Below are 23872 nucleotides of genomic sequence, written 5' to 3' on the forward strand. Positions count from 1 at the left end.
CCCGATCAGTCTCGAAATCCCGGTTTACAAGACATTTCGACAATGGTAAAACAAGACCAGCAAGACCACCCACTGTGCCAACAAATCCCGATAGGAGCTGCACATATCTAGTTCTCAGGGCACACCGGATAAGTGAAGCGTACAGGTACCAACGTAACCCAAGTTGCCAAGGGACGGTCCCGCACGGTGCTCTAGTTTGGACCAGCACTCAGAGGAACACTGGCCCGAGGGTTTAAATAAAGATGACCCTCGGGCTCGCGAAAACCCAAGGGAAAAAGGCTTAGGTGGCAAATGGTAAAACCAAGGTTGGGCCTTGCTGGAGGAGTTTTATTCAAGGCGAACTGTCAGGGGGGTCCCATAAATCACCCAACCGCATAAGGAACGCAAACTCAAGGAACATAATACCTGTATGACGGAAACTAGGGCGGCAAGGGTGGAACAAAACACCAGGCATAAGGCCGAGCCTTCCACCCTTTACCAAATATATAGATGCATTAATTAAATAAGAGATATTGTGATATTCCAAAAAATATCCATGTTCCAAAATGGAACCAACTTCAACTTCACCTGCAACTAGCAACGCTATAAGAAGGGCTGAGCAAAAGCGGTAACTTAGCCAAACAACGGTTTGCTAGGAAAGGATGGTTAGAGGCTTGACATGGCAATATGGGAGGCATGATATAGCAAGTGGTAGGTAGCGCATCAAAAATAGAACGAACAACTAGCAAAGCAAAGATAGAAGTGATTTCGAGGGTATGGTCATCTTGCCTACAAGGTTCTCAGAGTTGTCGAAAGCTTGATCCTTGTAAGCGTACTCAACAGGTTCCTCGTTCACGAACTCGTCTCCCGGCTCTACCCACAGCAAGAACACAAGCAATGGAACCACAATCAATCACGAGAAATGCACAAGCAACATGATGCAATACATGCATGATATGCGAGATGTGATATGCGATGCATATGCGTGCTCCGGAAGAAAAAGGATGAACAAGGCAGTAACGTGGCAAACCAAGTATGCCACTGGAAAGATGAGATGATTTTGGTCGAAATCGATATAAAGATCACCGGAAACGGATGCACGGTTTGCAAATGGCAAGCAAAACAAGAATGACACGATTCTGCGATTACAGCATGATAGCACATAGAATACATCAAGTAACTATGCTACAGCACCCCAACATAGCAAAAAAACATATGGCAGTAATCTACATGAGATGCTTGACAAAGACGAACACTGAGCTACGGCTAGATCACACCACAACAGGTTCAAACAAGCATGGCAAAAGTTTCACAGACTTAGTGAAATTACTGGACATGGCAGAAATAGCATCAGGTAGCAATATTCAGAGCAAGGAAAACACATGCTACAGGAACTTAACATAGCAAAACAAGGCATGGCATGAATCTACTAAATGCATAGAACAAAATTCCCTTACTGATCATGAGCCAAAAAGGCACAGAAGATATGATGGCACCCATGTAAACATAGCAAGTTCCGTTAACAGGTTTCAGACTTAGCAGAAAATAGAACATGGCATTAACAGAATTATGAAGGCACCTTTGTGAGCTCGATTCACTCATCGCAAAGCAATGCATGGCAAAACTAGCATACCTACAACAAGATGGAATGTTCATGAAGCTAACCATGGCAAGAGAAAGTTCATAGCATGTATGGATCAACTACAACAACCTTGGCAAAATTGAATATCATGTTAACAATCTGCCAGAAACATTTTATAGCAAAATTAGAGCAAGATTAAGACATGCTAGGGCACTCAATAATTGAAAACAGGGGCATGGACGGATAGAGCACAACTATATCTACAAAACATCCTTATTGAACATGCTCAAAAGAGGCATGGATCTCTCTGTAGCCACATGGATACATGGCAACAAAATAACAGCAGGTAAAAGATAGTAAAATCCCAAGTCCCTGAAAACAGAAACATCACGAAGCCTAGTTTGCATGCTTGTGCTAGTCACCACATAGATCACAAAAATACATGGCATACACCTCTGTAAATATGGCATGGCATAGATCAAAACACCTGTAGAGCTCATGCCCATAAGATGCACACATCAAATGCAACAAAAATAACAAAACATCAAGTTCTGATAAGTAACAGTAGTAAACATCATATAGCACTCTTGCACCAGAGATTTGGGCATCACGATGGACTCAAACGAGCATGGCACCATGGAACAAAATGAAGAGCATCTCGTAATTAACATTTCAATATATAATGCACGCAAAACGGAGCAGTATGCAATGAGATAGGATGCAATGAACATGAGCACATAATGCAATAATTTCGGGGACTTGGAGGAAAAAAGGGTCAACCTCTCTGGATCTGGATTTGAGCAAGCACGCGAACCGAGGCGCCGGGGCGGCTCGCCGGAGAACTTGCCAGAGAGGGCGAGGCCGGGCGCCGGAGAGGAAGGAGATGGCGGGGACGGCGTCGCCGGAGCTCGGGGAGGAGGCAGCGGAGACGCGGGAGGGCGGCTCGCCGGAGTGGGCGGCGAGGACGAGGCGGCGGGGCGCGCGGGCTTCGGGGGCGGAGGAGATGGGCTCGGGAGGGGGGGGGACTCGGGCTCGCCGGGCCGCGGCCGGCGGCGGGCGCGCCTGCCACGTGGCGGCCTCTCACTAGAGCGGGGCGGCAGCGGGCTTTGTCCGGCGGCGCGCGGACATGTCCGCCGGGCGAGAGGGAGGAGAAGGCTAGGGTTTGGACGCAAATTTTGGAGGGGAGGTGTTTATATAGGCATAGGGAGCTAGGAGACTCCAAATGGAGTGCGGTTTTCTCCCACACGATCGTGATCGAACGACCGAGAGCATGGAGGTGACTTAGATGGGTTATTGGGCTGTTTGGAGGGGGGTTTTGCTGCAACACAAAAGGACTTTGCGGTTACCCGGTTAACCGTTGGAGCATCAAACAACCTCCAAATGGAACAAAATTTGACAGGTGGTCTACTGGTGATATACCAAGGCCACTTGACAAACCTCGGTCCATTCCGAGAACGTTTAACACCTGCTCACGAAAAGAGACAAGAGGGGTGCGCCGGTGCATGTGGGAGTGTCGGATTGCAAAACAGACAACGAGGAAAATGCTCGGATGCATGAGACGAACACGTATGCAAATGAGATGCGCATGATGACATGATATGAGATGCATGACATGAACAAAATGCAAAACGAAAAACAAAACCCGACCACGAAGGGAATATCATAACACATAGCCGAAAATGGTAAGACTTGGAGTTACAAATATGGAAAGTTACATCCGGGGTGTTACATATATTGAGTAATGATAATGATTGGACCCTTCCCGAACCACCGTCTAAGACAACTCCGAAGAAGAGGGGTATTATATTTCTCAGTCCTGAAGATATGCAAGAGGCAAATAAATCCATGAAAGAAAAAGGTATTAAAGCTGAAGATGTTAAGAATCTACCACCTATTGAAGAAATACATGGTCTTAATACCCCGACACAGGTAGTGGAGGTAAATCTCTATAGATTTGATGAAGGTGATATTTGTAACATCCCTATTTTTAATTTGGATGTTATACATAGGTCATCATATGCATATCTTATTTTATTTGCATCTTGGTTGTGATCCTAGAAATCTTAAGCAACTCAAGGACCCAAGGAGAGAGTTGGAGATTTCACAAATTTTCATATTTGAATTTTTCTCAAATTTGAAAAAAGGATCAATTTGATTTTTATATTTTTCTCTCCAATTATTTCCAATAATAAAAATAAAAGAGAGAAGATAAAATGACTTCTTCAATAAGAGAGGAATATTGGAGAATAAATTTTAAAATCAAATTATTATTTTATTGGTATTTTATTTGAATTAGAGAAAAATATGCATTTTTGAAAATTGCATTTTAGGCCAGAAAAATGTTCACCTTGTCCTAAAAATTAGGTTTGGACGGTGAAAATTGTTTCTGGCATTTTTAGAATTTTTTATATTTTATTAGGATTTTTCTTCGGGCGATATTTAAAAAAAACTTCTTCGCCCGACTGGGCCAAAGGCCCAGCCGAGCCAGGCCGCCGCCACAGCCCACCGCCTCGCCCCGACCGACTCCGGGCGGGAGTCCGGCCGGCGCACGCCGCCGCAGCCGAGTCCGGGGAGGACTCCTCCTCCCGGCGACCCCCTCCCCAAGCCGCCTCCCCCCGGCCTTTATAAGCCCGCGCCCCGCTGCCTCCTCCTCCACCGCAAGCTGCCGCCGCCACTAGAAGCAGCCGCCGCCGCTAGCTACCGCCGCCGCCGCCACCACTGCGCGCCGGCTCCTCGCGCCGTGCCCCGCGCCACATCCCTTTGCCGCCTCGCCCGACGCCGCCGTCGACCGGAACTCGTCGCTGTTTTTTTTTCGAAAACCGGTAAAACCGCAAAAACCCGCTCGGTTTTCTTTCTTTTTTATTTCGGTTTAGGTTAGATCGGTTTTTTTAATTTAGTTCGTTAATTAACGAACGTTCATCAATTAGTTTCTGAACTTCAAACCCTCGCTACTTTTTACTCGTTCGTTAGGTTTTTCTTCTTATTTTATTTTTTCGGCCAGGGACCTATCCGCGAATACTTTTATCATAGATTAGTCCCTGAACTTCAAACCCTCGCTACTTTTTACTCGTTTGTCCAAATCCAGTGAAACCAACACCAAAATCTTTGTCTTGTTCCCCTCTTTCCAGTTAATCAACTTGAACATGATTTTTACAAATTAAAATTTGGTTTCAAGCAGATTTGAATTCGTACTTCTTTTGATCACACTTTGAGTTTCGTAGCTCTGATTCGATTGATTCTTTTTGCAAATCGAAGCTCTTTAGTTGAACTTTCAGTTTGGACCGAGTTTTAACCTTGCATCTTATGCTTGAGTGCTTATGTATGCTATTGTTTGTTCACGATAGAGTTTTCGGAGTGCGAAGCGTGCTACTATGAATCACTAGGGTTTTCACATCGTCAGCAAGGCAAGTAACACTTTGATCATACCCCTTTATTACCCAGTTTTTATGCATTAGTTTCAACCCTCAAACATAGCATGAGTAGGATTGATAATATGTGGGTTTTGGGAAGTAGTTGTTGAGGTAGCACCTATTGTCTTATATCAAACCTTGGGAGTTGCTACATATGCTTATACTGCTATGCTATGCTCGTAGACGTGGATTGCTTTTGAGAGAATTCATGAAAGATGTGAGAGATCTTTGTTAACTAAGGTTTAACTTAAGGTGGCTACTTTAATACACATCTGGGTGGATTGGTTTGTGGGCACCTGGGGAATCCAGTGTTGTCCAAGGAGAATCCCGAGGTATCCGTGTGATTTTTCCTATGGTCTGCCACCCAGGCTCAAAGGGATCATTATGTTATTCATGCTGGAAACTTCCGTGTGCAGCCACGAGCCATTATGGGCTCTGGAATAGTTGAGTATGTTGTGTGACCTCTTACAGTGGTAGACTAGCAGATGTAGGGGATGTAGGTGGTACTGTCTACCCGTCGTAACGAGCTAACACTTCGGAAAGACTGTGTCTCGGTCATCCGTCTCTCAAACAACATGTAGTGCAAGAAATCCAACGGAGGACATCGAGTCTTGTGGGGAAAAGTGCGCAAACCTCTGCAGAGTGTACAAACTAATCATGGTTAGCCGTGTCCCTGGTTATGGACATCTTGAGTATCTGGTGCTTGAATTATTATGTTGATCTCATCACTCTACCTAATTAATTTTGTGGGGTTGTTAACTTTTAATTTGGGATTGAGATGGGGTTACCATTGTCAATGTTTTCAACAAAGTTTGTAGTTAAAGTAAAATATATTCCTTTGTTGTAGGGAAAAATTAGCTTTATGCAAATGATAACCATGGAGCCTCCACCAGCCATATATGCACATAGTTATAGCTGTTACTTGTTCATTGCTCTGCAGTGTTATCTTGCCAGCATATTCCATGTGCTGACCTACAGAGGCTGCAACGTATTATGTTGCAGAGTTTTCAGACGCAGAGTAAGGTGCGCTAGGTTGTTGTCGTGCACTCAGCTATGCCGTTGGAGTTGATGGACTCATTTACCTTTGAAGCTTCCGCAGTTATCTTATTTAGATGGCCTTCAGCCATATTATTGTAATAAGTTCTCTTTTGAGACATTCGATGTAATAAGTGTGTGATTGAACTCTGTTATAAATCCTCGAGTACTGTGTGTGTCAGCATTACCGATCCAGGGATGACACTTATACACAGAGATTTGACCCTCTGAGGTCGGATCACTACAAGATGGTATCAGAGCACACGCTGACTGTAGGACACGACCACTAAGAAAAGCCATAGGACACTCTTCTCTACTCATTTCTGGCTCTTCTCCATTTTCTACTCTATAGATGGTGGACCCAAGGAACAAGTTTGCTTAACCGGATGAAGACACAGCTTTTGGACGACACTTGAAGGAAGCCACTAGGTACCTGAACATCGGAATACCAAGCTTCACTGAGACATACACCGCCACTTTACCAGAAGAGGAGCATTGGATGATTCGAGTTCATGTTCCAGGAGGGACATTCACGCCAGTTACTGAGCCCATAGAGTTTTCCTTCGATGCACCAACCTGGAGTCTAGGAAAGAGCATGGCAGCCCACATCGCCATGGGACGCATCGGCGAGGTATACCACAAGGATCTTAAGGACACCATCTACCAGATATGTGGACGCCGAGATGAGGAATGGGAGATGATTTGCACCAGGAGGGATAAATCCATTGCAGCCTACATCCAGGAGTTAAACCAGCACATTTGTCGTCAGGAGAACCAGATGTGCGCCAGCTTGATAGACATGAAGAAAGTGATGACCAGGAACATGGAGCTTGAAGAGGAACTCAAGTCTACACGTGATTGATATGAAGAGGAAATTGCAGTACTACTGGAGAAGAATGAAGACATGAAGAAGAAGCTAGTATTCATGGGAGATCCCGCACCTGAGGAGGATAACCACCCCGAAGACTACATCATTATCGATGACACCGACTCCGACCCCGATAGTGATGATGATTATGAAGACGAAGCTGGAGCAGACATCATGGAGTCTTCCACCGATCAAAATTTCTAGTCGACCACCATATTGTCAGTAATATTCCCCCATGTATATAGTAATAGTTCGAGTATTTTGTAACGGTAGATTAGATCGTTTGTATGCCCTTGTTTGAATTGAGTGGTGTGAAATGAATGTGTTTGTCTCATGTGCATATGGGTAGTGATTTCTCCTTAGACCTCACTCTATTCTATTCTCACCCCTCTAAACCTATCAGATGCCTCCGAGACGTGACCCCGGATTTGTCTTCCCACCGGAGCTCACCCAGTTGATCCAACATCAGAATGCCTTGATGCAGCTACTAGTCTAGAACCAAGTCAACAACAACAACAACAACAACCCATCGCCACCACCTCCAGTTGACAACTTAGCCCGTCTTCTGAGGTTGAATCCGCCGGTGTTTTCCAGTAGCACCGAGCCAATTGTCGCTGATGACTGGCTCCGCAGGATTGGGAGGGAGCTGACCACCGTAGGTTGCACAGATGCTGAGAAGGTGCGCTTTGCCGCACACCAACTGGATGGACCCGCAACCTCATGGTGGGAGAATTACACAGTCACTTTCCCCATAGCAAATGTCACTTGGGATCAGTTTCAGCAAGCTTTCCGCACAACACATGTCTCAACTGGAGCAATGAGTATGAAGAAGCGTGAGTTTCGCAACTTACGCCAGGGAAATCGTACTGTGGCGCAGTACGTGGATGAGTTCAGTAAGTTAGCTCGTTATGCCCCAGATGATGTGGCCACAGATGCCACAAAGCAGGAGAAGTTTATGGAAGGGTTGAATGATGAGATGATCATGCAGTTGATGGTGGCAACATTTGCTAACTACCAGGAGTTGGTAGACAGGGCTCTTATGATTGAAGGCAAGCAGCAACAGATAGAGAGCCGCAAAAGGAAGTATGGACAGGGGAAGTACAATTCTGGAGCTCAACAGAAGCCTCGTTTTACCCCAAACTCGGGAGGATACACCGATAACCATGGAGGCCATACACATAATGGAGGAAGCTCACATAACCACAATGGGCCCAAGAATGGAAATGGGAATGTAGGAAACAACAACCAGAACCGTTCCAACCCAGCAACGCCCGCTAAGAAGGACCTGAGTCATGTCACCTGTTACAAGTGCGGGAAGACTGGACACTACGCCAATGATTTTTCTGAGTTGAAGAATGGCAAAGGAAATGGAAACTCTGGGAAGAAGCCCAATCCCTTCACCAGAGGTCAGGTGAACCACATCAACGTGGAGGAAGTTGAAGATCAACCTGACGCAGTGATTGGTAAGTTTTTGATTAAGTCATTTACCGCTCTCGTTCTTTTTGACACTGGTGCATCGCATTCATACATATCAAGGGGATTTGTGGATAAGTTTAAGTTGCCAACCTTAGCCCTTAGGTCACCCATGTTAGTAAGCTCGCCAGGAGCAGAGTATATGGCCAGCCGATGGTGTGATCGGTTAGCCTTAACCATTGGTAGCCATGTTTTCCCCTCAGACCTAATAATTTTGGAGTCACAAGGATTGGATATAATACTAGGCATGGATTGGCTATCAAAGTATGGAGGAAACATCGACTGTGCTAGTAAGTCAATTTTACTCACCACTCCAGAGGGAAAGAGGATCAAATATGTATCTAGGCATGCGCCAAGGAGGACCCAAGTAAATTCCCTCTCGGGAGTTGTTCAGGAGGAAGTGCCTGTTGTGAAGGATTACTCGGATGTATTTCCGGAGGAATTACCAGGCATGCCACCAGATCGAGACATATAATTTTTGATAGAGCCGTTGCCAGGCACCGGACCAATATCGAAAAGACCGTATCGGATGCCCGCAAATGATCTAGAGGAAATTAAGAAGAAGATTAAGGATTTATTGGAGAAAGGTTATATCCGACCAAGTTCATCACTGTGGGGAGCCCCAGTGCTCTTAGTTGAGAAGAAGGATGGATCTTTGAGAATGGTTGTTGATTATCGGGCATTGAATGAAGTGACGATCAAGAACAAGTACCCACTACCGATGATCAACGATTTGTTTGACCAGCTGCAAGGAGCTAAAGTATTCTCCAAGATCGATCTTCGATCAGGATACCACCAACTGAAGATCCGAGAACAAGATATACCTAAGACAACTTTTACCACAAGGTACGGGCTATATGAGTACATGATACGTCTCCGACGTATCTATAATTTTTTTATTGTTCCATGCTATTATATATCTATTTTGGATGTTTAATAGGCTTTAATATGCTCTTTTATATTATTCTTGGGACTAACCTATTAACCGAAGGCCCAGTGCAAATTGCTGTTTTTTTGCCTATTTCAGTGTTTCGCAGAAAAGGAATATCAAACGGAATCCAAACGGAACGAAACCTTCGCGAGGATCTTTCTTGGAACAAACGCAACCCAGGAGACTTGGAGTGGAAGTCTAGAACTCCGTGAGGAAGCCACGAGGCAGGAGGGCGCGCCCCCACCCTCGTGGGCCCCTCGCATCTCCACTGACCTACTTCTTTTGCCTATATATACTCTTATACCCTGAAAACATCCAGGGGAGCGACGAAACCACTTTTCCACTGCTGCAACCTTCTGTACCCGTAAGATCCCATCTTGGGGCCTTTTCCGGCGCTCCGCCGGAGGGGGAATCAATCACGGAGGGCTTCTACATCAACACCACAGCCTCTCTGATGATGTTTGAGTAGTTTACCACAGACCTTCGGGTCCATAGTTATTAGCTAGATGGCTTCTTCTCTCTTTTTGGATCTCAATACAAAGTTCTCCTCGATCTTCTTGGAGATCTATTCGATGTAATACTTTTTGCCGTGTGTTTGTCGAGATCCGATGAATTGTGGGTTTATGATCAAGATTATATATGAACATTATTTGATTCTTCTCTGAATTCTTATATGCATGATTTGATACCTTTGCAAGTCTCTTCGAATTATCAGTTTGGTTTGGCCTACTAGATTGATCTTTCTTGCAATGGGAGAAGTGCTTAGCTTTGGGTTCAATCTTGCGGTGCTCGATCCCAGTGACAGAAAGGGAACCGACACGTATTGTATTGTTGCCATCGAGGATAAAAAGATGGGGTTTATATCATATTCCTTGAGTTTATCCCTCTACATCATGTCATCTTGCCTAATGTGTTACTCTGTTCTTATGAACTTAATACTCTAGATGCATGCTGGATAGCGGTCGATGTGTGGAGTAATAGTAGTAGATGCAGAATCGTTTCGGTCTACTTGACACGGACGTGATGCCTATGTTCATGATCATGCTTAGATATTCTCATAACTATGCGCTTTTCTATCAATTGCTCGACAGTAATTTGTTCACCCACCGTAATATATGCTATCTTGAGAGAAGCGACTAGTGAAACCTATGGCCCCCGGGTCTATCTTACATCATATAAGTTTCCGATCTATAATTCTAGTTTACTATTTAGTTTATTTTGCAATCTTTACTTTCCAATCTATACAACAAAAATACCAAAAATATTTATCTTATTATCTTTATCAGATCTCACTTTTGCAAGTGGCCGTGAAGGGATTGACAACCCCTTTATCGCGTTGGTTGCAAGGTTCTTGATTGTTTGTGCAGGTACTAGGCGACTTGCGTGTAACCTTCTACTAGATTGATACCTTGGTTCTAAAAAACTGTGGGAAATACTTACGCTACTTTGCTGCATTACCCTTTCCTCTTCAAGGGAAAACCAACGCATGCTCAAGAGGTAGCAAGAAGGATTTCTGGCGCCATTGCTGGGGAGGTTTACGCCAAGTCAAGTCAAGATTTGATCTCCCACCAACGTGCGGATTTCTGTTGCTGTTGCCGGGGAGATCTACGCACAAGTCAAGACATAGCAAGTACCCTTCACAAACTCTTCTCCCTCGCATTACATTATTTGCCATTTGCCTCTCGTTTTCCTCTCCCCCACTTCACCCTTGCCGTTTCATTCGCCTCTTTCCCGTTTGTTTTTCCTTCGCCATGGCCGAATCGAAAAGGGCTAAGGGTTCTCTCTTGGGTTTTAGTACTTTGGATAGTCCCTCTGTCCTCTCTAAGCTCATAAATAATGATGCTATGGAAAGACCTACCGGGGTTATCAATGAGAGTTTGAATAATTTCGATGAAGATGATCCCGGAATTTTTTGTTATTTACTTGATGAGTCTTTGAAAGATGCTTGGGATAGGCTATTAAGGATCCAAGCCAGCTATGTGCCCCAATATCAAATTGAGATATATACCTAAAAAGCTTTTATGTTGGCTTACCCTCTTCGTTCAAGCAAGTTTTAGATTCTATTTTTGAAGAAGGTTTTCTTGAGGGGGATGCCATAGATACCTATGAAAAGATGAAAACTATATTTGGGCACCCCATGAGTGAGAAGGTTGAATCCACCTCTCTTTTGTGCTTTTATCAAAATGAAATTATCAAAGAGATGAAGGATAGCTTAGATGCAAATTTCCGTAGCGTGCTTAATCTTTCTTCCACAATTAATGGCCATGTGCTTTCTCAAAATAGAAAGATAAATGCTATAGATAACAAATTTTCTGTTTTCTTTCCCAACACCAAAGACGGTAATACCAAGATCTATTCTTGTTTTATGCCTAGCTAGGGGCGTTAAACGATAGCGCTTGTTGGCACACAACCCAATTTTATTTTTGTTCCTTGCTTTTTGTTCCTGTTTAGTAATAAATAATTCATATATCCTCTGGTTAGATTTGGTTTTATGTTTTAATTAGTGTTTGTGCCAAGTAGAACCTTTGGGAAGACTTGGGTGAAGTCTTTGTGATCTTATTGTAAAAAACAAAAACTTTAGCGCTCACGAGATTAGCTGCCATTTATTACTGGAGAGTGATTTTAGGTTGATTATTTTTGCAGATGATTAATAGATAAATAATGAGTTCATTACAGTACCTTAAAGTGGTGGTTTGCTTTCTTATACTAACGGAGCTCATGAGATTTTCTGTTGAGTTTTGTGTTGTGAAGTTTTCAAGTTTTGGGGTAAAGATTTGATGGATTTTGGAATAAGGAGTGGCAAGAGCCTAAGCTTGGGGATGCCCAAGGCACCCCAAGGTAAAATTCAAGGACAACCAAAAGCCTAAGCTTGGGGATTCCCCGGAAGGCATCCCCTCTTTCATCTTCGTCTATCGGTACCTTTACTTGAGGCTATATTTTTATTCACCACATGATATGTGTTTTGCTTGGAGCATCTTGTATGATTTGAGTATTTGCTTTTTAGTTTACCACAATCATCCTTTCTGTACACACCTTTTGGAGATACACACATGAATCAGAATTTATTAGAATACTCTATGTGCTTCGCTTATATCTTTTGAGCTAGATAATTTTGCTCTGGTGCTTCACTTATATCTTTTAGAGCACGGTGGTGGTTTTATTTTATAGAAATTATTGATCTCTCATGCTTCACTTATATTATTTTGAGAGTATTTTAGAACAGCATGGTAATTTTCTTTGGCTATAAAATTAGTCCTAATATGATGGGTATCCAAGATGGGTATAATAAAAACTTCCATATAGAGTGCATTGAATACTATGAGAAGTTTGATACTTGATGATTGTTTTGAGATATGAAGATAGTAATATTAGAGTCGTGCTAGTTGAGTAATTGTGAATTTGAGAAATACTTGTGTTGAAGTTTGCAAGTCCCGTAGCATGCACGTATGGTAAACGTTGTGTGAAAAATTTGAAGCATGAGGTGTTTCTTTGATTCTCCTCCTTATGAGTGGCGGTCGGGGACGAGCGATGGTCTTTTCCTACCAATCAATCCCCCTAGGAGCATGCACGTAGTGCTTGGTTTTTGATGACTTGTAGATTTTCGCAATAAGTATGTGAGTTCTTTATGACTAATGTTGAGTCCATGGATTATACGCACTCTCACCTTCCATCATTGCTAGCCTCTTCGGTACCGAGCATTGCCCTTTCTCACCTTGAGAGTTGGTGCAAACTTCACCGGTGCATCCAAACCCCGTGATATGATACGCTCTATCACACATAAACCTCCTTATATCTTCCTTAAAACAGCCACCATACCTACCTATTATGGCATTTCCATAGCCATTCCGAGATATATTGCGATGCAACTTTCCACCATTCCGTTTATTATGACACGCTTCATCATTGTCATATTGCTTTGCATGATCATGTAGTTGACATCGTATTCGTGGCAAAGCCACCATGCATAATATTTCATACATGTCACTCTTGATTCATTGCCCATCCCGGTACACCGCCGGAGGCATTCATATAGAGTCATATTTTGTTCTAGTATCGAGTCGTAATCATTGAGTTGTAAATAAATAGAAGTGTGATGAGCATCATTATTAGAGCATTGTCCCGAACAAAAAAAAGAAAGGCCAAATAAAAAAAGGAAAGGCCCAAAAAAAGAAAAAAAAAGAAAAAAGAAGGGACAATGCTACTATCCTTTTCCACACTTGTGCTTCAAAGTAGCACCATGATCTTCATGATAGAGAGTCTCTTATTTTGTCACTTTCATACTAGTGGGAATTTTTCATTATAGAACTTGGCTTGTATATTCCAACAATGGGCTTCCTCAAATGCCCTAGGTCTTCATGAGCAAGCAAGTTGGATGCACACCTACTTAGTTTCTTTTGTTGAGCTTTCATACATTTATAGCTCTAGTGCATCCGTTGCATGGCAATCCCTACTCCTCGCATTGACATCAATTGATGGGCATCTCCATAGCCCGTTGATTAGCCGCGTCAATGTGAGACTTTCTCCTTTTTTGTCTTCTCCATACAACCCCCATCATCATATTCGATTCCACCCATAGTGCTATGTCCATGGCTCACGCTCCTGTATTGCGTGAAAGTTGAAAAAAAGTTTGAGAATACTAAAGTATGAAACAATTGCTTGGCTTGTCATCGGGGTTGTGCAATATGAGAGCATTTTGTGTGACGGAAATGAAACATGGCTTAACTATATGATTTTGTAGGGATGAGCTTTCTTTGGCCATGTTAGTTTGAGAAGACATAATTGCTTAGTTAGTACGCTTGAAGTATTATTATTTTTATGTCAATATTAAACTTTTGTCTTGAATCTTTCGGATCTGAATATTCATGCCACAATAAAGAAAATCACATTGAAAATTATGCTAGGTAGCATTCCACATCAAAAATTCTGTTTTTATCATTTACCTACTCGAGGACGAGCAGGAATTAAGCTTGGGGATGCTTGATACATCTCCAATGTATCTATAATTTTGATTGTTCCATGCTATTATATTATCTGTGTTGGATGTTTAATGGGCTTTAATATTATTTTTGGGACTAACATATTAACCGAAGGCCTAGTGCAAATTGTTGTTTTTTTGTGCCTATTTTAGTGTTTCGCAGAAAAGGAATATCAAACGGAATGAAACCTTCGCGAGGATCTTTCTTGGAACAAACGCAACCCAGGAGACTTGGAGTGGAAGTCTGGAACTCCGCGAGGAAGCCACAAGGTAGGAGGGCGCGTCCCAAGGGGTGGGCGCGCCCCCCACCCTCGTGGGCCCCTCGCAGCTCCACCGACCTACTTCTTTCGCCTATATATACTCTTATAACCTGAAAACATCCAGGGGAGCCACGAAACCACTTTTCCACCGCCGCAACCTTCTGTACCCGTGAGATCCCGTCTTGGGGCCTTTTCCGGCGAGGGGGAATCAATCACGGAGGGCTTCTACATCAACACCATAGCCTCTCCGATGATGTGTGAGTAGTTTACCACAGACCTTCTGGTCCATAGTTATTAGCTAGATGGCTTCTTCTCTCTTTTTGGATCTCAATACAAAGTTCTCCTCGATCTTCTTGGAGATCTATTCGATGTAATACTTTTTGCGGTGTGTTTGTCGAGATCCGATGAATTGTGGGTTTATGATCAAGATTATCTATGAACAATATTTGATTCTTTTCTGAATTCTTATATGCATGATTTGATATCTTTGCAAGTCTCTTCGAATTATCAGTTTGGTTTGGCCTACTAGATTGATCTTTCTTGCAATGGGAGAAGTGCTTAGCTTTGGGTTCAATCTTGTGGTGCTCGATCCCAGTGACAGAAAGGGAACCGACACGTATTGTATTGTTGCCATCGAGGATAAAAAGATGGGGTTTATATCATATTCCTTGAGTTTATCCCTCTACATCATGTCATCTTGCCTAATGCGTTACTCTATTCTTATGAACTTAATACTCTAGATGCATGCTGGATAGCGGTTGATGTGTGGAGTAATAGTAGTAGATGCAGAATCGTTTCGGTCTACTTGACATGGACGTGATGCCTATGTTCATGATCATGCCTAGATATTCTCATAACTATGCGCTTTTCTATCAATTGCTCGGTAGTAATTTGTTCACCCACCATAATATATGCTATCTTGAGAGAAGCCACTAGTGAAACCTATGGCCCCTGGGTCTATCTTACATCATATAAGTTTCCGATCTATAATTCTAGTTTACTATTTAGTTTATTTTGCAATCTTTACTTTCCAATCTATACAACAAAAATACCAAAAATATTTATCTTATTATCTTTATCAGATCTCACTTTTGCAAGTGGCCGTGAAGGGATTGACAACCCCTTTATCGCGTTGGTTGCAAGGTTCTTGATTGTTTGTGCAGGTACTAGGCGACTTGCTTGTAACCTCCTACTGGATTGATACCTTGGTTCTCAAAAACTGAGGGAAATACTTACGCTACTTTGGTGCATCACCCTTTCCTCTTCAAGGGAAACCCAATGCATGCTCAAGAGGTAGCAGTACACGGTTATGTCTTTTGGATTGACTAACGCCCGTGCCTATTTCATGAGTATGATGAATAAGGTGTTCATGAAATTCTTGGACAAGTTTGTTGTGGTGTTCATTGATGATATATTGGTATACTTGAAGAATGAAGAGGAACATTTGCGATTAGTTCTTGAGAAGCTCAGGGAACATCAGCTATACGCCAAATTCAGCAAATGTGAGTTTTGGTTGAAGGAAGTTGGATTTCTTGGACATGTTATATCAGGAGAAGGTATATCAGTAGACCCTACCAAGGTTCAATCTGTCACTGAGTGGTTGGCAACCACCTCAGTTGGAGAGATCCGCAGTTTTCTGGGACTCGCAGGATACTACAGGAGGTTCATTGAGAATTTTTCCAAAATTGCGAAGCCCATGACGGAGTTGTTGAAGAAGGACACCAAGTTCAAATGGACCGAGGAATGTGAGGCCAGTTTTTAGGAGTTGAAGAAACGTTTGGTTACAGCCCCAGTGCTGATTCTTCCGGCTATACGCAAGGATTTCCAAGTGTATTGCGACGCTTCTCGCTTGGGACTTGGAGGTGTACTTATGCAAGATGGAAGAGTTGTTTCATATGCCTCACGTCAGCTTCGACCGCATGAATTGAATTATGCCACACATGATTTGGAGTTAGCAGCCGTAGTGCATGCGCTCAAGACCTGGAGACACTTTCTTATTGGAAACCATTGTGATGTATACACGGATCACAAGAGTTTGAAGGACATCTTCACGCAGAAGGAGCTAAATCTCTGGCAGAGGAGATGGTTGGAGCTCATAAAGGATTATGATATGAAGTTGCATTATCATCCAGGAAAGGCCAATGTCGTAGCAGACACTTTGAGTCGCAAGAGTTATGTCAATACCCTCGTAAGCGGAGGATTACCGCAGGAGTTAGTCGACGATCTCAAGGAACTTCGTTTGGAGATAGTTCCAAGAGGTTTTGTTGCAGCAATGGAGGTTCAGTCCACATTATTGGGAAAGATTCGAGAAGCTCAAAAGGATGATAAGGAAATTGCTGAGATAAAGGAGAAGATGAACAAAGGAAAAGCCAAGGGTTTTCGTGAGGATGAACATGAAACTTTATGGTTTGAGGATCGTGTATATGTGCCCAACAATACGGAGATCAGGAAGTTAATACTTCAGGAAGCTCATGACTCGTCATACTCGATTCACCCCGGAAACACCAAGATGTATTTGGATTTGAAGGAATGTTTCTGGTGGACAGGTATGAAGAAGGATATTGCCGAGTATGTAGCAGTATGTGATGTATGTCAGAGAGTGAAGGCAGAACATCAGAAGCCAGGAGGATTACTCTAGCCTATGCCGATACCCGAATGGAAGTGGGACAAACTTGGCATGGATTTCATCACCGGATTACCCAGGACACGATCGGGATATGATTCTATCTGGGTAGTAGTTGATCGCTTGACCAAAGTGGCTCACTTTATCCCCGTGAAAACCACTTATACGAGCACGAAATTGGCCAAGATATATATGACCAGGATCGTATGCCTGCATGGAGTTCCGAGGACCATCGTATTAGATAGAGGAACACAGTTTACCTCGAAGTTTTGGAATCAGCTGCACCAGACTTTGGGTACCAGGCTTGAGTTCAGTACAGCCTTTCATCCGCAGACATATGGACAGACCGAGAGAGTCAATCAGATTCTGGAGGACATGTTGAGAGCTTGTGCGCTAGATTATGGATCCAGTTGGGATGATAATTTGCCTTACGCAGAGTTCTCATACAACAACAGTTACCAGGCTAGTTTGAAGATGGCCCCTTTACAAGCTTTCTATGGAAGGAGGTGCAGGACACCGTTGATGTGGGATGAAGTTGGAGACCATCAGTTGTTTGGACCCGATTTGATCAAGGAGTTCGAAGAGAAGGTTAAGTTGATTTGTGATAGACTGAAAGTAGCTCAGTCCAGGTAGAAGAGTTATGCCGATACTAAACGCAAGGTGGTAGTCTACGAAGTCGGAGACAGAGCATATCTTCGTGTATCACCACTTCGAGGAGTTAAACGATTTGGAGTTAAGGGAAAGTTAGCCCCGAGATTTGTAGGACCATACCGAGTTCTGGAACATATGGGCGAAGTGGCCTACAAGTTGGAGTTACCCGAAGGATTGTTAGGGGTTCATGATGTGTTTCACGTTTCCCAGTTGAAGAAGTGCCATGCAGAGATGGCCGATATTCCTCTGAGAGATACAGTGCCCTGGAAGCAATTCAGTTGGAGAGTAACCTAACCTACGAGGAGAAACCCGTCAAGATTCTCCAGTTTGCCAGCCGAGTTACACGCAACAAGGTTATCAAGTTTTGCAAAGTTCAGTGGAGCCACCATACCGAGGAGGAAGCCACCTGGGAGCGAGAGGAAGACCTACGGAAAGACCATCCACACCTATTTTCTAGCCAACCCAAATCTCGAGGACGATATTCATCTTAAGGGGGTGGGTCTGTAACATCCCGATTTTCAATTTGGATGTTATACATAGATCATCATATGCATATCTTATTTTAATTGCATTTTGGTTGTGATCCTAGAAATCTTAAGCAACTCAAGGACCTAAGGAGAGAGTTGGAGATTTCACAAATTTTCATATTTGAATTTTTCTCAAATTTGAAAAAAGGATCAATTTGATTTTTATATTGTTCTCTCCAATTATTTCCAATAATAAAAATAAAAGAGAGAAGATAAAATGACTTCTTCAATAAGAGAGGAATATTGAAAAGAAATTTGAAAATCAAATTATTATTTTATTGGTATTTTATTTGAATTAGAGAAAAATATGCATTTTTAAAAATTGCATTTAAGCTAGAAAAATGTTCACCTTGTCCTAAATATTAGGTTTGGACGGTGAAAATTGTTTCTGGCTTTTTTAGAATTTTTTAATATTTTATTAGGAATTTTCTTTCGGGCGAATTTTTGAATCCTCCATGTCACGCCCGCGCATTGCAAGAAAATTTCACATCTTCAGCACACGGCGACGAATCAAATCACACTAAGCGCTCTACTGTTCACGCTGCCCGGAAGTGTCAGGGACAATAAAAACACATACAGGCGCTAACTAAAACTGCCGAAATAAAAAGCGAGAAGTGGAATTCCCCGAGAAAGAACCGGGCAGAAACGACACAAATTGTTAAACCAAGATTCACAGTTCACGGAGTGGAAGCAGAGGACGGAGCGAGGGGGACGGGGAGGATCTTTACATTATTCCCTTTCCAAGCTTGGTAGACCCGCTGCTGCGGCTGCAGCTGCGCCATGGGCGGCGCGCGACGGATTTGGCTCCGGTCAGCGCGACCGCCTCATCGAGGCGCGCCCCGAACCGGCGGCGAGCACGACGGAATCGATGCAGGCATGCGAGAAGGGGGGGGGGATTTGGAAAGAATTGGTGCGCGACGCCGCCGTCGACCGGATCTCGTCGCCTTTTTTCTTTGAAAACCGACAAAAACCGCAAAAACCCGCTCGGTTTTCTTTCGTTTTTTCGGTTTAGGTTAGATCGGTTTTTTAATTTAGTTCATTAACTAACAAACGTTCATCGATTAGTTTCTGATATGAACGAATTCGTTCGTTTAGATCTGTTAGCAAACGTTCGTTCGTTAGGTTTTTCTCTTTATATTATTTTTTCAGCCAGGGACCTATCCGTGAATACTTTTATCACAGATTAGTCCCTGAACTTCAAACCCTCGCTACTTTTTACTCGTTTGTCCAAATCCAGTGAAACCAATGCCAAAATCTTCGTCTTGTTCCCCTCTTTCCAGTTAATCAACTTGAACATGATTTTGACAAATTAAAATTTGGTTTCAAGCAGATTTGAATTTGTACTTCTTTTGATCGCAGTTTGAGTTTCGTAGGTCCGATTCGATTGATTCTTTTTGCAAATCAAAGCTCTTTAGTTGAACTTCCAGTTTGGGTCTTTTCTCTGGAGTTTTACCCTTGCATCTTGTAATTGAGTGCTTATGTATGCTATTGTTTGTTCATGATAGAGTTTCCGGAGTGCGAAGCGTGCTAGTATGAATCACTAGGGTTTTCAAATCGTCAGCAAGGCAAGTAACACTTTGATCATAGCCCTTTATTACCCAGTTTTTATGCATTAGTTTCAACCCTCAAACATAGCATGAGTAGGATTGATAATATGTGGGTTTTGGGAAGTAGTTGTTGAGGTAGCACCTATTGTCTTATATCAAACCTTGGGAGTTGCTACGTATGCTTATACTGCTATGCTATGCTTGTAGACGTGGATTGGTTTTGAGAGAACTCATGAAAGATGTGAGAGATCTTTGTTAACTAAGGTTTAACTTAAGGTGGCTACTTTAATACACATCTGGGTGGATTGGTTTGTGGGCACCTGGGAATCCAGTGTTGTCCAAGGAGAATCCCGAGGTATCCGTGTGATTTTTCCTATGGTCTACCACCGAGGCTCAAAGGGATCATTATGTTATTCATGCTAGAAACTTCCGTGTGCAGCCACGAGCCATTATGGGCTCTGGCATAGTTGAGTATGTTGTGTGACCTCTTACAGTGGTAGACTAGCAGATGTAGGGGATGTAGGTGGTACTGTCTACCCGTCGTAACGAGCTAACACTTCAGAAAGACTGTGTCTCGGTCTTCCGTCTCTCAAACAAAATGTAGTGCGAGAAATCCAACGGAGGAGATCGAGTCTTGTGGGGAAAAGTGCGCAAACCTCTGCAGAGTGTACAAACTAATCATGGTTAGCCGTGTCCCCGGTTATGGACATCTTGAGTATCTGGTGCTTGAATTATTATGTTGATCTCATCACTCTACCTAATTAATTTTGTGGGGTTGTTAACTTTTAATTTGGGATTGAGATGGGGTTACCATTCTCAATGTTTTCAACAAAGTTTGTAGTTAAAATAAAATATATTCCTTTGTTGTAGGGAAAATTAGCTTTATGCAAATGATAACCATAGAGCCTCCACCAGCCATATATGCATATAGTTATGACTATTACTTGTTCATTGCTCTATAGTGTTATCTGGCCAGCATATTCCATGTGCTGACCTACAGAGGCTGCAACGTATTATGTTGCAGAGTTTTCAGACGCAGAGTAAGGTGCACTAGGTTGTTGTCATGCACTCAGCTATGCCGTTGGAGTTGATGGACTCATTTACCTTTGAAGCTTCTGCAGTTATCTTATTTAGATGGCCTTCATCCATATTATTGTAATATGTTCTCTTTTGAGACATTCGATGTAATAAGTGTGTGATTGAACTCTGTTATAAATCCTCGAGTACTGTGTTTGTCAGCATTACCGATCCAAGGATGACACTTATACATAGAGATTTGACCGTCCGAGGTCGGATCGCTACAATATTCCTTATAATAAATCTGCTAGTCAAGGCTTGGATTAATTTGATAACTTTATTGTTAAACAAGAAAACCTCAATGCATATGTTAGTAGACAATTGGAACGAAATGCTTATATGATTGAGTGCTTGGGTGATTATATGTTTAGAACTGTTAATGATCTCAAGGTTGTTAGTAAACATGCTTCCATGGTAAAAACTCAAGTAGAACAAGTTCTCAAGGCACAAAATGATTTGCTTAATGAAATGAACAATAAGATGAATGATCATGCTGTTAGAGTTATGACTAGGGGTGGTAAAATGACCCAGGAACCTTTGTATCCCGAAGGCCATCCTAAAAGAATTGAGCAAAACTCTCAAAGAAATAATACTGATGCGCCTAGTCCATCTAAAAAGAAAAAGAAAGATGATAGGACTTTGCATGCTTCTAGTAAACCTATTGTAGACACACCTGAGAATTCACATGATATTTCTATTTTTGATGCTGGAACACAATCGGGTAATGAACACGAACCTAGTAATAATGATAATGATGATGTTCATGTTGATGCTCAACCTAGTAATGATAATAATGTGGAGATAGAACTTGCCGTTGATCTTGATAACCCACAACCTAAGAATAAAAGATATGATAAGAGAGACTTCATTGCTAGGAAGCATGGTAAAGAAAGAGAACCATGGGTTCAGAAACCCATGCCCTTTCCTCCTAAAGCTTCAAAGAATAAGGATGGTGAAGAATTTGAGCGTTTTGTTGAAATGCTTAGACCTGTCTTTCTGCGCTTACGTTTGACTGATATTCTGAAAATGTCTCCTTATGCGAAGTATATGAAAGATATTGTTACTAATAAAAGAAAGATACCGGAAGCTGAAATTTCCACCATGCTTGCTAATTATACATTTAAAGATGCAATACCAAAGAAACTAGGAGATCCAGGAATACCAACTATACCATGCTCCATTAAAAGAAACTTTGTTAAAACTGCTTTATGTGATTTGGGAGCCGGTGTTATGCCTTTCTATTTATATCGAAGACTTGATTTTAATAAGTTGACACCAACTGAAATCTCTTTGCAAATGGCTGATAAATCAACTGCTATACCCATCGGTATTTGTGAGGATGTACATGTCGTAGTTGCAAATGTTACTATCTTAACGGACTTTGTTATTCTTGATATACCCGAGGATGACAGTATGTCGATCATCCTTGGTAGACCCTTTTTGAATACTGCAGGGGCTGTTATTGATTGCAACAAAGGCAATGTCACTTTTCATGTTAATGGTAATGAGCATACAATACCCTTTCCAAAGAAACAACCTCAAGTGAATAGCATGAATTCTATTGGAAAATTTTCAAAATTGCTATTGGAGGTTTTGAATTCCATATTCCTACTGTCAAAAAGAAACATGATATTCTTATTGTTGGGGATATGCATATCGCCGTTGAGGTAACCTAGTGTTGCATGAAGATTCTCCGATTTCATGTCATTCGGAAGAAGTTTGTTAATAAGACTCGATCAACCTTATTAATGGATTCCTTTTGACGAACATGTGATGGATGAATTTAGTAAACACAACTTTCTGTACCCACTTTTTACTTTCTGTTATTTAGAATTAATAAAGTAGAAATACTATTATTTTACCATTTTGTGAATTGTCCATGCAATAAAAAATGACTATAAAATAAAAGTTCTCCAAATGCCCTGAAAATTTAGTATGATTTTTATAGAATAGTTGAAAAAAATTGGCACTAAACACACCCAGGGGGGTGCACCTATGAGCCACAAGCTCAAAGGACGCACCCACCCCCTAGGCGTGCCTAGGTGGCTTGTGGGGCCCACATAGGCCCCCTCACTTATTCCAGCCACCCATCCACTTTGTCTTCCTCCAGAAAAAATCACTCCATTGCTCAAACCCATGTTCTTGCTCATCTTGCTGCCATTTTCGATCTCCTTGCTCGGAGCTCCATTTCCGAAACTGTTTTGGGGATTGTTCATCGGTATGTGACTCCTCCAATGGTCCAATTAGTTTTTGTTCTAGTGCTTTATATATTACAAATTTTTGCTATTGTGGTGACCATGTTCTTGAGCTTGCATGTCAAATTTATATGGTTCAAATTATTTTTGTTGCATGATATAGCCTCTAGGGACTTGTGGGAGTAGTTGTTATCAGTTTTGTTGAGTTTAGTTCACTTTAATTTGAGTCACTATTTTTTTTAAAAAAAATTCAGAGGGAGATAAATGCTTAGGAAAATGTTCCAAGGTGGTTCCTCGAAGAATATATCCCCGAGGCCTGCGATAAGCGAGTCGGACCTCGAACCACCGCGGGAAGCTCTAGTGCGACCTTGCGAATGGTCGTCGGAGCACTTCATGACTCATGCACGGTTAAAGGAAGAATTCGATATGTACGTGCACAATGCCGGCCTGACGGACATCTTGTCAGATAAGTGCTTGCAATACTACAACCTTATGATTCCTTTGTGCAAAGATTTGAGTATTCAGTCCATCGCAATACACATTCTATTTTATTTGATCTCTATGATAAATCATTTCGCATGGACCTTGAAGATTTTAACGAAGCATGCAAGATTCCACAATGGGGCATTTATACTGAACCTCGTAAATCTAATTGCATTGAATTCCTTGCTAGCATCACTAGGGGAGAAACCAGAAACGTAACACAGGCTACTATAGGGAGCATTCACTTTCCCGCTTT

Source organism: Triticum aestivum, chromosome 1D (assembly GCF_018294505.1).
Source record: "Triticum aestivum cultivar Chinese Spring chromosome 1D, IWGSC CS RefSeq v2.1, whole genome shotgun sequence".
NCBI lineage: Eukaryota > Viridiplantae > Streptophyta > Magnoliopsida > Poales > Poaceae > Triticum > Triticum aestivum.